General features: G+C 39.1%; 1 protein-coding gene across 1 annotated transcript in view; it reads right to left on the reverse strand.

Annotated features, from left to right (window-relative positions):
* Nucleotides 1-14,588, reverse strand: part of LOC106089744 (fat-like cadherin-related tumor suppressor homolog) — a 737,514-nt gene that overhangs the window by 442,399 nt on the left and 280,527 nt on the right. The gene's annotated exons all lie outside the window — the stretch shown is intronic.

Here is a 14,588-nt window from a genome sequence, read left to right on the forward strand (position 1 = left end):
ATCTAATCCTGAGGAGCAATCGGAATACATATTCGTGGAGCTTTTATCTAACTTGAAAAAAGTCTTGATTGGTTGTATCTACCGGCCAAACAATACAATAGATTTGAATCAAATGCATAACGTCTTAGAGACCATAACATTGGGATAAAATAATGTTATTACAGCTGGGGACTTTAATTCCAATATTCTTATAGATTCCAGATTGACGGAGAATATGTTAGCACTGGGTATCTCTCCTACCAATTCTAGAAACCCCACTCATTTTGCGTCAACTGTTAAGACCCTTTTGGATATGTTCTTTGTGAATAATAATTCTAATATTTCGCTCTATGACCAAACATCTGTATCTTGCTTCTTAAGACATGATTTGATTTATCTGGCTTACAATTTAACTGTGTCAAAGACAAGTTTTCGAACCGCGACGTCAAAAATGTTTACTATTGGAATCGGATATATGATCTTATATCTATCGATGAGAAATGTAGATTTCTTCAAGATAACATTGGACGTATCTATGATGCAACAGTCCCCATTCGGACTAAGATAAAGAAATCGGATACTAAACCTTGGTTTAATTCCACTATTAGGAATTTTATTCGTTATAGGGACCTAGCCTACTCCAGTAGGAAACGTTTTAAAACGCCTGAACTTCATGAGGAATTCTGCACGGCAAGAAATTAAGTTAATGCACTCATTAGTGATGCAAAATTACGATGTTATTCATCCAAATATTATTCGGCGCTAGACACGAATGGCAAGTAGAGGGTTATAAACGATATCGGGATTGGAAAATTCAAGGCAATTTCTAATTACCATGGTGATATAAATGAATTGAATGAAACTTTTCTTAGTATTCTGACCCTATATATAGACTCGACTTTTTACCAAGACACTAATAGGCTTTCGGAAAGCACAAATGTTGATTGCAGTTTTGAGTTTGGATGTGTATCACACGACGAAGTTTTACATTGCTATTGGTCTTGATAACATTGACCCAAGATTCATTGGAATATGAGTTCCCCACCTTCTACCTTATTTTACTCATCTCCTTAATACTGCTGATGTATTTCAGTTATTACTTAGCGGCTCTGTTAACAATATTAGTGAATGCGTTGCAAAACTCAACGAGGACCCGTCCCATGTCTATAAGTAGGCTACAGCAAGTGGTTTATTTTTGAACCTCCAGAAATCGAGAGTGATTGTTATTCACAAATGATAAGTCTAGTGCTAAGAATTTAGGTGTGATTTTTAACAGTTCTTTAAATTGGTCAAAACATATAAATGCTTTTGCCGGGCAGACATATGCAAGGCTGCGTAGCCTACGAATGTTAAATTAGGTATGTTTATGGTAGAAGAAGGACTCAACATGTTTCTCACTTAGCTACTTCCCTTTATGGCTGTAGCTTCGACAATCTTCTTAGAACTAGATCTCTTCTATTCTCACATAAAATCATTAGACGAGTACCATAGGTCTTTGGAATATCCAAAACATCAGCAACACGTCAAAAAAAGACTTTGCATGTTTCTTCGAAATTAGCTGTTTTAAAATTTATTTTTTTTTTCCTTTTAAACAATATTATTTTCTAACCTATTCTAAAGTTCATTTTAACTATTTCACAAAATTCTAAAGTTTATTTTAATTATTTTCTATCATGATATTTGAAAATGTTTATTCTTTTAAAATTTGTTTTTTTATCTCTTAAAAAGGATACATGACGGTTCTTATTAGCCTGCACTATAGCTATAAGATTTAATCTTGTTGTGTAGGTATTCATTAAATAAATGGCTCGTGGATTTAGAATTCCGGGATTTAAACTACTCAAGGGAACTGAGAATGGGAGACACAGAGCCTGTATTCTTGCAAAGAGTAGTCAAAATGTTTCGCTAAGCACAGAAGATTTAGTAGAAGCCAGCCTTGGAATAAACAAACCTCATTACTGGTTGGATTCCCTAAATATGGCACACGATTCAGAGATGGCGCCTTCAAACCTTAAGTGAAGTGATCCCTCGGCTAAACAGAAGAAAGACGGACGAAAAAAAGATAACGAACGCTCTGAATGACTCGCTTGCGTTAGCATGTATTAGTGTCAAGCCAAGGGACAAACAACGACCGCCACGGTGGACCCCAGAATTGGTTGATCGAAAGAAGGACTGCAGAAAACTCTTCAACAGAGCGCAAGCCACAACAGTACCACAAAATTGGGACGCTTATAAGGGTGAGTTTAGAAAATACAAGGTAGAGCTGAGAAAAAATTCTGGGTTGAATAATACAGCTTCGTGGAGGATAAATTTCCATCGTCCTAAAGTTATGTGACATAATGTAGACTTGAAGAGGTCTACCGTTTTGCTCTCGTTGGCTAGAACAGACGTCTCAGTCATTGTATCTGTCATGACAGGTCACTGTCTGATGGGAAAACATGCTGACAGACTGAAACGAGCAAGTAACGACCGAACGTCCGAAGCTGTGAGGACGTCGAGGAAGAAGAGACTATAGAACATCTGCTATGTGTCCCGCACTGGCATTCAGAAGGAGTTCTATTTTAGATTATCTTTAAGTACTTGTCTGATTCAGCGGATCTGGATGGTTTAAGGGTAGGAACTAGAAGGCATATTCTCCTGTTCCTGTGGTATCACAATGGGCGAAAACGTCCAAGTGAGTCTAAAGGCAGTCTGCCACTTTAATCAAACATAACCTAATTCGCCAGGACCTAATTATATATCACCGGTCGAACTACAAGTTGTTTCCGATTGAATGGCTCCTTGGCATAGGGAAACATTCTCTGTTTGCATTAATATATCATATGTACCAAAATCAGGAAACCGTAACACAAAAAAACAGAAGAGTTTCGCGCTATTAGTCGGTCATCCTCTATGCTACAAACATTAGAGACGTTGGTGGAGACATATTTTAGGATTAAACTTCCTAAAAATCGCCAGCCTCAACAACAGCACACCCTCCCGGTATGGGATAGCTGTGAGCACCACATGCTGGATCTTTGAGGCCCACACAAGACACACGGTTCGAGTCTAATGGAGAAGGCCGATTCCATTCTTTCTTCGCACGTCCGATGGCCTTCCCCGGCAAACCAACAAGCTCTTCAGGAGGTTGGAATAAAAGGTGGCGCATCGCTCTCAGGTATATTGAGAGACTTGGTGCGAATGATCCTAAGACTCTTACTAATAGAGAGAGAGGACTACCTTAACTGGGATCGGGAATTCGCTGGACAGGCTGCCCCAAAAACTACAGGTCTAGATTCGGAAACTCCGCAACTACCTGGAGGGCGTCCTATGCATTAAAAAACTAGGTCCAACAATAGAAAGATGGGTCCAAGAACCTTGACTAACCTTGTCGACAAGGGAGAAGAACAGAGCTGCATATCAAGGAATAATTGGAGTGAGATAGTCAATGGACTGTCATCAGGAGGCCACCGTAAAGCAGAGGTTAGCATGTCCTGCTATGACGCTGTACGCCTGGCGGGAACATTAGACAAATTTTCAGCGGTGGTTATCCCCTCCTAATGCTGCCGACATTTGTGAGTTACTTTGCCATCTAAAAACTTCTCCCCAAAGTGGTGTCGCTCTGGGGCACGCTGTTTGGACTCGGCAATAAACAGCAGGTCCCTTATCATTGAGCTTAAAATCAGACCGGACAGCACTCATTGATATATAAAAAGTTTGCCACAGTTCCTTAATGGAATGTGCATGGACAAATTTGCATTTTTGTCATCAGTATACTCCGATGTCCTTGCGGAATTTCCCGGGTCTCCTCCAGTTTGTAACGATGCAGGCTGGTATCGGGGCCAATACAGACTCATTGCCTTCGGGAATCAACACTCAATTGAAATGTATCGTTGTGCGCTAAAAAAGATTGGTGAGATCTGGCCAGGTGCAGCACTACGTTAAGTCAAGAAGGAAGATATTCCTTTTCGACCAATTACGCATGTTTGAATACCAAGGGTTCCCTCAGATCCTGAATCGATACTTGAAAGACTAAGGGAATGTAATCTCAATCTTGCAACCACCGACTGGAAGATTGGTAGATTGGATGAGGCTGATGGTGACCGAAGACATTCAGTTTTCGTACTAAACTCCGGCAGAGCTCGTCAAGTATGAAGGGGTTGTATCCTACAGATTCAACAAGTTGAAACTGAAACTCTATAGAAGCGGTGGGGTTGAGGAAACAGGAGACGACTCAGCAGTTGACCACATCACTTAAGTCTGGCGGATTGCAAGAGATTGAAAATCTCTGCCACAATCGAGATAGGAGGGGATGGAATCGAAACGGGACCCGAAAAGCCCTGTGTGATTGGGTCATCCGGTTGAACTGGGCTCAAGGTGTGCACCAGCGGGGAAGCACGGAGCTCAAAACGTACTTGGACGGTTCATATGTCAGCTATATCAGGTTATGGGTCAATTTGAACCATACTTTGCACAGTTATTGGAAGTCATAACGAAACACGTCATGCCAAATATCAGCAAAATTGGATAGGAATTGCGCCCTCTAGAGGCTCAAGAAGTCAATATTCAATATCGGTTTATATAGCAGCTATATCAGGTTATGGAGCGATTTGAAACATACTTTGCACAGTTATTGGAAGTCATAACGAAACCCGTCATGCCAAATATCAGCAAAATTGGATAGGAATTGCGCCCTCTACAGGCCCAAAAAGTCCAGATCCAAGATCGGTTTATATGACAGCTATTTTAGTTTATAAACCGATTTAAACTAGTGAAGCATCTAAGGAGGAATTGTCCACACCGCAAGTGTCCAGTGTCCTGAGTAAGAGTGGTTCCACAGCTGTCTCACTTGCCTACGGAATCTCATCATGACAAGATCTTACGAATCTTGTGAGGATGAACTCCTGGTGGAATCAAAAGACGAGGCTAATACAACACTGGTGGAAATTCTGAATCCTGACTATGGTCCGGTTTCTACAGATAAATCTCCACCAATATAAGGCCGCTTCGGCGGCGGCACGGTGGGTCCTTCCGATGGTGGGGCGTTTGACTTGGTTCTCGCCATGGGTATCTGGAGGAATGAATCGTGGACTAAGAAGTCCGGGATTTAAACTACTCAAGGGTACGGGAAATGGGAGACGCAGAGCCTGTATTCTTGCAAAAAGCAGTGTAAAAGTTTTTCTTCATCCGTCGCTAAGCGCTGAAGATTCAGTAGTATCCAGCCTTCAAACAAATAAGTCTCATTACTGGCTGGCTTCCCTATATATGCCATGCGATTCAGAGATACCGCACTCAAACCCTAAGTTGCTGGTTGAAGCCGCTTCTGCAGGGAAGAAGGGCTTCGTTGTAGCAAGTGGTGCTAATGCACACCACCAGATAATGGGAAGTTCGGATGTCAACGAAAGGGTTGAACTGCTTGTCGAATGTATTATAAGTTGCAATCTGGCGATTTGTAATAAAGGGGATAAACAGACCTTTATTACCAGGAACAGGCAGGAGGTACTAGATATTACCTTTGTATAGGAAGATATAAGTGAAAGAATATGCAACTGGGATGTGTTGGATGACCACAGCTTCTCTGATCATCGTTATATTTGTTTCAGCCCAGGTGAAAATACTGCAGAAGTGGTCCCTCGGCTAAACAGAAGAAAGGCGGATTGGGATAAATTTCGGCACAAAATCTGCATGCGAAGGAAGATTCTGCCTTGGGACCTATTACGGTGGGGTATGTTCAGAAGTCAGAGAATGTATGGACAATGTCTGATGAGGAAACACTATTCGTTGATACACATTTCTCGGGAAATTCTCCAACGGTCAACGTGGCACCAGAAGAGATTGTCACTGATATGCATTCGTCGGAGGCCATTAGGGAAATTGTGTCTGAGCCGAAAATCTTTGGGATGTTTCGACTCCTTTAAGTCCAGGCCCTGATGATGTATCACCGGTTGAATTACATTCACAGGCTTAGGGAGATATACTCTGCTTTTGTATCAGAATGTCATATATATACATATATATATATATATATATATATATATATACATATATATATATATACATATATATATATATATATACATATATATATATATACATATATATATAAAGATGGGTCAGCTGAGGGACACCTCAAGGAGGTGTACTGTCTCCTCTACTTTGGAATATAGCCATTAACAATACATTATTGTCCTGGAACAAAAAGGTGTAAAAGTGGTCGCGTATGCTGATTACGTGGCAATTGCGGTTAGGAGAAAGTTTCCCAGCACTCTAAGAGATATACTTCAGGAAGCTCTACGTGTAACAGCAAAGTGGGCTACCGAAGTGGTCTAGGTACAAATCCGTGCAAGACAGAAGTAGTTTTTTTCAGCAGGAGATACAAGTTACCTACAGTGAAACCTGTCTCCTTGGGAGGATAGTTCCATATACCAAAAACGCTAAATACCTGGGTGTTTTGCTGGAAGGGAAATTGAACTACAAATCCAACATTTTGGAAAGACCTTTAATGCCAAATTGTGTTGTGGTCTGGTGGACGGCGCTTCAAAATTACACCTACTGTTCAATACTAAACCGGATCCAAAGGATGGCTTGTTTGTGCATCACAGCCGCGCTGAGGACGACACCATCTGATATACTGAATTTAATGCTGTAAGGATATATGTATCTATAGACTTAAGAAAAAAAAACTCATATGCCTCTGGACGTTGTGGCTTGACAAATTGCAGCGACCACTGCAGTGGGGTTAGGGGAGTTTTTCTTATTGGTCATGTAGCGGCTACGGACACTGTATTATCCTAGCTACAATATCCGATGTTCCAGGCAGTGTGGATTACACCTTACCAGAGCCGCTTTTTGATAAAAATTACTGTACCACTATTCCTGATAGAACCGATTGGAACTACGATATCCCTGGTAATAGAATTTACATAGATTTCGATATGGTTGTCATAACTACGATTGGCATAAATATCTTCTCAGACAGCCAGCCAGCCGTTAAATCCCTAAACAGCGTATTTCTGTCACAGATCTCTCAACGAAATGGCTGAACAGTTCAAAATTCATTGGCTAGAACAGATGTCTCAGTCATTGTGTCCGCCATGACAGGTCACTGTCAAATCGGAAAACATACTGACAGACTGAAGGTTACCAGCAACGACTTTTGCAGAAGCTGTGAGTACATCGAAGAAGAAGATAGAATAGAACACCTTCTGTGTGTGTCGAAGAAGAAGAGACTATAGAACACCTTCTGTGTGTGTCCCGCACTAACGGTCAGAAGGAATTCCACTTTAGGTTCTCATTTCTTTGAGAACCTGTCTGATTTAGCGGATGTGAACATTCACAAGTTATTCGGTTTTTTAAAGCGATCTGGATGGTTCAACAGTAGAAACTATAGGGCATCTTCCTTCTTTTGTTCCTGTGGTATCACAATGGACGAAAACGCCTAAGTGAGTCTGATGGCAGACTGCCACTAAAATCTAACCTAACCAAAGTACGCCCACACTAACCATACTTATTTCAAGTGTCAACGGTTTCATTTGGCAATATCTAGTCTGACAACAATCAAAGCAAAGAAAACAGCGCTCGAAATCTCAAAATATAAAAGAAACGGGTGATTGACTGACTGATCACTGCCCAGTCCAAACGGCTAAAGCTAGTATTATAAAATTTTGCATGAATGTCGACCTTGGGTCAGGGGCGCGTGTTAAGGCCGGGTTTGATGATATTCGAAGGTTAAGGTACTAAATAGCACGAAAATGGGTACTCTTTGTCCAGAGCGAACGGATAGGGCTAGGAGAATGTTCTTGGGCCCAAATTAAAGAGCGTCTCGAAAAAATAAGTCTTAAAAAATGTTTGGAAAATCTTACCGGAAGTGGGAGAAATAGTACTTTAGTGCCGAAATTGGTACTTTTACGGATTGAGCTAAAGGTCTAAATTTTGGTATTAGTTACACTATGGTAATCTGAGATGGAGAGCAAATGATTTTTCAGAAATTTTTAGATTTTGGCACTTAACAAGTACCAAAAAGGTACGAATGGGATGAACTTTGCACAGGGCAGATGTATTAAGCTAGAATTTTGAAATTTGAAGACATCTGTTGCAAAATAATACCGGTGAAACGAAAATATATTACTGGTAACGGGAGAAACCCCCGTTTAGTACCACAATTGGTACTTTCTTTGCAGATGGAGCCAAAGGTCTGAAATTTAGCATGTAGGTACAATTAGGGAATATACGTTGGATAACTAATGATCTTTTCACAATTTGTACAGGTGGGTACCAAAATTCGTACCACTTGGTAATTTCTTTACAGACGCAGCTGAAATTTTGCATCACGGTACAACTGGGAATATGGGTTAAAACGATTTATTGACAATTCGTACATTTTGGTATCGAAATTGGTACCATTTGGTACTTTCTTTTCCAATGGAGCTGGAGGTTTGAAATGTGGCATGTAGGTACAACTAGGAAATATATGATGGGTTATTAAATAACCTATTCAATGTAAGCGAAGAATAATACTGGCAAACAGATGCTACTTCGGACACTATACAAGACACTGATACTACCCGTGCTGTTATATGGTCCTGAAGCATGGGTACTTGTGAAAGCAGATGAGGCAGTGCTTGTAGTATTTGAGAGAAAGATTCTTCGTACAATATATGGAGCAGTTTGCGTAAATGGAGAATATAGGCGACGTATGAACCACGAGCAGTATGAGCTGTATGACGACGGTGGCATAGTTACACGCATCAAAATACAAAGGCTGCGTTGGCTAAGCAATGTTGTCAGAATGGATGAAGAAGCTCCAGCAAAGAAGTCTTTTGAAGGCAAACACGGTGGTACACGCAAACCGGGAAGACCAAGTTGTGGGGGACACCTCGAAACTTGGTGTCAGAGATTTTAGAATGAGCGCAGAAGATCGAGGCGCTTGGAACGCTATTCTACGTTCGGCTAGTGGAACAAATATTCTGTTATAGCCAATTAAAAAAAATCAATGTTCGTACCTTTTGGTAACAAAAAGTGCAAAAGAGAACGAAACAACTTATCTTCATATACAGACACAGTCTTAACAAAACTACGATATTTAGTAACAAATCACACCAGAAGTGGAAGGAAACGTATAATTGAAACCTTGAAAGTATATATATATTCGGCGAATAGAAGATTCTTTTGAAATTCGTACATTTAGGTAACAGAACGCACAAAATGGTATTTTCTTTGCAATTTGAACTTAAGCTCTGAAATTTGGGATACAGGAACCCTTGACAGTATATATTGGGTAACTGGGAAATTCATACATTTTGGTATTGAAACGCACAAAATCGTACTTTCATTATGGATTGAGCTAGAGCTCTGAAATTTTGGATACAGGTACAACTTGATATCATATATGGGGCGACTAGACTAGGCTAGTAATTCGTACATTTAGGTACTAAAAAGGAACACAATGGCGAATTTTTACAAATTGATCTAAAGCTCTTAAATATGGATTCAGGTAGACCTCAACCGTATATAGTGGTCCTCTAGAAGGTTATTTTTGAACTTTGTTCATTTTTGGGCGAAAACGTACAATATAGTGGTTTTTGTATGGAATGAGCTAGAGCTATGAAATTTTGGATACAGGTACCACCTTGACAGTATATAGGGGGCGGCTACAAGATAATCGAACATTTAGGTGCTAAAACGTCTAAAATGTGAACTTTAGTTGAGGATTGACCTAGAATTCTGAAATTAAGAATACTGAACATACCATGCGACTGTAGTTGTTAGAAATTCATACATTTGTTTCAAATTCGTACGTTCAGTATGGTACTTTTTTATGGCTTGAGCTACAGCTATGAAATTTGGCATACAGTGATCGTATATATTGGGCTGCTAGAAGATGTTTTTGAAATTCGTATATTTAGGTACTTTAAAAGAAAAAAATTGTGCTTTCTTTACAGATTGAGCAACAGCTTTCCAAATTGTGATACTGTTGCAGCATGAGAGTATTTATCGGGCGACTGGAACAATTTTTGAAATTTGTATATTTAGCTACGTTATTTGCGGTTTAAGCCAACGCTTTCAAAATTGGGAAACAACTACAGCTTGACAATTATATTGGGTGACTAGAAAAAATTTTCTAAAATTCATACACTTGGATTCTAAAACGTTCTTTCATTACAGAATGAGGCTTAGCTTGGGATACAGCTACTCCTCGACAGTTTTAATCGGGCGGCTAGAAAGTTTATTGAAATTCGTACATTTAGGTACTTAACTTACAAAAGGAACCTTCTTCAAGGTTTAAGCTAAAGCTCTTGGGAAACAGTTAGTGCCTGATAGTATTTTGCAGGCGAATAGAAGATTTTTTGAAATTGCCACAGAAACGGAGGTACAACTACAAGGGTGCGGGGTAGTCAAGCGGACCGGGCGAATGCTTATCTATAGAATCACGAATGATGTTCGTGGCCTAAGTGTTAGATAGCATTGAAGTCAGTTTTTTTTGATGCAGACTGTGACGCCTGCATTTGGATTTATTTTTGTAAAAAAAAAATAATAATAATAAAAAGATGCTCTCATGCTTAATGTTTTAATATATACCCTCTAGGCAGATTTCCCGCTTTTTTTGATTATAGAAAAGCGGCTTAGCTTATCCCGGTCTATTGTCACCGTTTAATGATAACATAGTTTGTAAGCATGTAAAATAGAAAATATATGGTATCATCATTCAACCGAAATGACAAAACTAAAAGAGGAAGAACGCAAAATATTTATCCAAGGATTAACCGTTCTACGATGCAAAATTTTTTTAGGATTTTAACAAAATTACATTTATGAACTCCAAGAAACATCTTTCTTTTTATATATATCTAAAAAAAATTGCGTGACTGACTGACTGATTGATCACCGCCCAGCCCAAACGGCTAAAGCTAGAATCATGAAATTTTGCACAAATGTTGGACTTGGGTCAGAGACGGGGTTTGGCGAGATTCGTACGTTTAGGTATTAAAAAGTACGACATGGTGAATGTTTTTCCCAGCGCCAACGGGTTTTGCGGTCAATTTAACCAGAGTCTCGAAAAAATAAGGTTTGAAAAAAAAAAATTTGCAAAATCGTACCGTTGCGTGGCGCAATTGGTACTTTTTTTGTAAATTGAGCTACAGTTTTGAATTTTGAAACTTAGGAATGTCATGGCAACATAAAATGGGTGGCTATAAGAGTTTTTGGATATTTGAACTTCTAGGTATTAAAAAAAAAAGTATCAGAAATGTACGAAATGGGCAAACTTTGTATATGGCGGATGGATAGAGCTAGAATTTTGAAATTTGACTTAACAAACAAATACTGAAAGTAATACTAATTGGGGTGTAATTGGTTCCTTGAAAGTATATAGAAGATATGTTTATTCGTACATTTAGGTACCCAAACGTACAAAACTTTCTCAAAGGAGTGAGCTAAAGCTCTCAAAATTGGAATACAGGTACACCTTGTCAGTATATATTGAGCGATAAGAAAATTTCTTCAAAATCGTTCATTTAGGTACTTAAACGTACAAAATGGTACATTCTTTACGAACTGAGCTAATGCACTCAAAATTAGGATACGAGTATACCTTGACAGTAAATATTGAGCGGCTAGAAGCTTTGTTTGTACTTCGTGCATTTAGGTACTAAACATACAAAATGGTACTTTCTCTACAGGGTGATCTTAAGCTTTCAAAATTGTTATACCAGAAGATTTTTCTCAAAATCAAACAGTTAGGCACTAAAACTTACAAAATGGAACTTTCTTTACGAATTGAGCTAAAGCGCTAAAAATGGGGATTAATTTATACCTTGACAATATAAATTGGACGATTTAATGATTTTTCCAATGTATAGTTATTCTTGGTACAATTTGGTACTTTCTTTACAGAAGGGGCCATATTTCTAAAATTATATATAAATTTATTACATAAAAAAGGTGGTAGCGAAGCGGACCACCGGAATGCTAGTGTCTATACATAAAAGTTTCGCGATTGACTTATCACTACGCAGCCCAAACGGTTAAAGATAGAATTATGAAATTTTGCACAAAAGTTGGTCTTGGGTCCGAGGCGCGAGATAAGGCCGGGTTTGGTGATATTTGCATGCTAAGGTACAAAAAAGTACCAAAGTACCAAATTTTCTCCAAAGAGGTGTCGCACTGCGGTATGCCGTTCGGCTACAAAAAAAGGTACCTAATCATTGAGTTTAATATTGAATCGGAAAGCACCCATTGATGTGTGAGAATTTTCCCCTTCTCGATTCTTGGTGGTAATGTTCTCATTAGAGGAGGAATGGCACCTCAGACATTTCGACTAAAATATGGATATCAAATTCGTGCTGCACTTCCAAATCCCTTTAATTTCAGCCTCATATTGCCATGGCCAGTAAATATGAACCGTTTGGAGGGTGTTTTGGTGCTGAGGCGGCCACCGGCACTTTATACTGAAAATAGATATCAAATTCGTTCTTTATTCCAAACGGAAATGAAGTTCAGTTTAGGGGGTGCTGTAGGGCGTACCCCAAAACACTTGGCTCCAAAATTGGATATCAAATTCATTTTCTACTCTCAAATACCTTTCATTCGAGTCCCATATTGTTATAATGGGTCACCTAGACTTGAACGCAAATTTTTTGATTTTGGGTTGTGTTTTTATCATAAGGGGAGGGTCCGCCCCCCTTCCAATACCAAAAAATTATATAGCCTATGTTTCCTTCCAGACCAAACTACACAATATGCGAAAATTTCGAGAAAATCGGTTCTGCCGTTTTTCAGTCTATACAGAACAAACAGTCCTAAATATCCGTGATTGGCTAATGTGTCCATTTTGGGCGTTTTTGTGGGGGTGGGGTGACGACCTATACTTCGACATGCATTTGTATGCCAGATTCGTTATCTACTCCCGCACACTTTTCATTTGATTCCCATATTGTCCTTATTCTTATCGGTCCACTTTTGATTTTAGGTGGCGTTTTTGGGGTAACGGTGGAGGATCAGCCCCCTTCTATTATCAATAAATTATAAAGTCCATTCCTACTTCCTGACCATATTCGTAATCTACTTGAGTCCAATATTGTCATGATTGTCCAATAAACCTATTTTAAGGGTTTTGGGGCTGGGGCGGCCCCCCCAGGTACTTGGACCCAACTTTTATTATGAAATTCGTACTCTACTCTCGAATTCCTTTCATTTGAATCCGATATTGACCCGATCGGTCCACTTTAATTTTTGGGTAGTACTTTTGGGGTAAGGGGGAGGGTCCGCTCTCCTCCCGATTTCAAAAAATTATATAGCCTATGTTTCCTTTCAGACCAACCTATACAATCTGTGAAAATTTTAAGGTAATTGGTTCAGCCCTTTTTGGGTCCATACGGAACAAACAAACAAACCGACACACAAACAAACAAACAAACACAAATTGAGTTTTATCTATACGATTCATTGGACATTGGTAGGTGTGGGTAGAGACACAGATGACATCGTTGTGCCTAGAATAAAGGTGATAACAACATTTGCATTAGATTTCGTATTTTAAACAAGTGTAGAGGTATATCAAAATTCACTGTATCAAATTTCATCGAAATCGAATGAAAAATGCTCCTCTTATGGGCTCAACATTCCATATCGGGAGATCGGTCTAATAGCAGCTATATTCAAGCATGACCATATCTGGACCACATTTGGGAACAATGGGTAGGGGTCTCTCAGAATTAACTGTGACAAATTTCATCGAAATCGAGTAACAAATAGATTTTTTATGTCCTTAATACCCTATATCGGGAGATCGGACCGTATATGGTCGATCTATATGGCAGCTTTATATAAATATGGTCCGATCTGGACCACATCTCGCAGGAGTGGGTAGGGGTCTACCAGAACTCAGTGTGCCAAATTTCATCAAAATTGGATGAAAATGAGCAATTTATTGCCTCACTGCTTTAAGTCGGGAGATCGGTCTATATAGCTATTTTCCGATTTTGTAGTATCAGAAGGTCTGGGTTATATACAAAGAATACGGAATCGTCAAAATGGTTTGCGATATGTTCTATATAGCCAAAATATCCTCAAAATTACACCCAGCTTTTGGGTATATATGGGTTAGCACCCGGATATTTACCCAATTCACCTAATTTACCGGTAAATACCTTTTGGTATTTATCCATCGCCCATCTCCATCAGTGAGATATTCTCGTGGAATGGGAAGCCATTACTTATTTCGGAGCTGTTGATTTCTATTTTTGGTATCCAAATCCGCATATAAAGCGGTTTAAGAGAGAGAGAGAGAGACATTTTTGAAGAATTGCTATGGAACTTTCAGCAAAAAAACATTAAAATGTTGAGATCCTGAAGTGTCCATCATATTCTCCGGACTCAAATATTATAGATAGAGTATAGAGATTGTTGACACGTAAAATTTTCAAGTGTGAAAAACGGTATTGATTGAAAAAATTAATCTTGATTCAATATAAAACCCACTTTTCTAAAGAAGTTACAAAGTTTTATATCAAACAGGATAACGCAATGGATCCTTAAACAGGATTAAGGTACCACTTATTGAATATGTTGAAAAAATTTCGTGAGAACTGCTGGCCAGCCTTAAGTTGCATTTTTGCCCATACAAAATAAGC

This window comes from Stomoxys calcitrans, chromosome 1 (genome assembly GCF_963082655.1).
Source record: "Stomoxys calcitrans chromosome 1, idStoCalc2.1, whole genome shotgun sequence".
Lineage (NCBI taxonomy): Eukaryota > Metazoa > Arthropoda > Insecta > Diptera > Muscidae > Stomoxys > Stomoxys calcitrans.